Genomic DNA, 1,050 nt, shown 5'->3' with positions numbered 1-1,050 from the left:
TGTCAAGAACCACTATTTTGGGCACTTTCCAAATGTAGCCTGATCTCAGGTACCTTGTAAATTGCATGTATCAGTAATGAATCTTTACTTGGCTGTCCTGTGAGCCAGGTTATGAACAAAAGTGCATATGAAGTACCTGACATTGTGATGGCAACAACTTAAATATATATAAATATATACATATATACATATATATATATATATATGTATATGCACACACTTTTCCCGGGAGCCAGTCCCACCTTGTGACTTGATGGAAAATAGTAAAATAGTTGTGGTAGTGTTCATTTATATTTATGGTTTCTTTTTTTTTAATATCAAGGGAACAATCTGCAGAACTTTAAAAAGACGAGGTGTCTTGTCAGGACACATAATTTCCCGAACGATGGAGATATTGGAAATGGCATCCTCGTTCTGAACCGCAGCATGCTGCTGTGGGAAACCTGCTCGCAAGGAGCCCGGGGGAAGAACGGAGATGAGGGCCAAGGAGGGAGGCAGCGGAGAGCCCTGTTTCGTAGGATGAAGGCCAGAGGAGCCTGGCAGGGTGGCGGGGAGGCTGGCAGGTGGGCTGGGAAAGGAGGAGCAGGCCCTGCAGGCATCGCCGCCACTCTTCCCCTCGCCCAAGCGCTTGTATTTTTTTCCCAAAAGAGCTATTTTGCGGTGTCACATGGCTTACGTGAAACTTTCCTTGAAGTCTTTCAGTCAAGTCAGCCTGCACCGCCAGAGCAAATGCAAGCCCAGAAGCCGCAGCAGACAGAGAAAACCCCGGCGAAGGGCACGTTTCCCTCCCCAAAAGCCCTGAATTTTTGGCGGGCGGGAGGAGTGGGTGTCCAAGGCATCGGTGCGCGGGAAATGGGGCTGCAGATGTAGGCTGAGCTAAAGGATGGAGCGGGAGAGGAGGGAGAGGGAGGAAGCGCGACCCGAGGCGGAGGGGCCGCTCCGGGGGGGCCCGCCGTCGCCCCGCTCTGCCTCCTGGCTGTAGGCGGGGTGTCGCCGCCCTTGGGCCGCCGCCGGGGCGGGCCGGGCCGGGCCGGGGGGATGGCGGGGGAG

The sequence above is a fragment of the Passer montanus genome, unplaced genomic scaffold, assembly GCF_014805655.1.
Source record: "Passer montanus isolate IOZ18808 unplaced genomic scaffold, ASM1480565v1 scaffold32, whole genome shotgun sequence".
In the NCBI taxonomy this organism is placed as follows: Eukaryota; Metazoa; Chordata; class Aves; order Passeriformes; family Passeridae; genus Passer; species Passer montanus.
Note: the sequence above shows the minus strand (reverse complement) of the source record.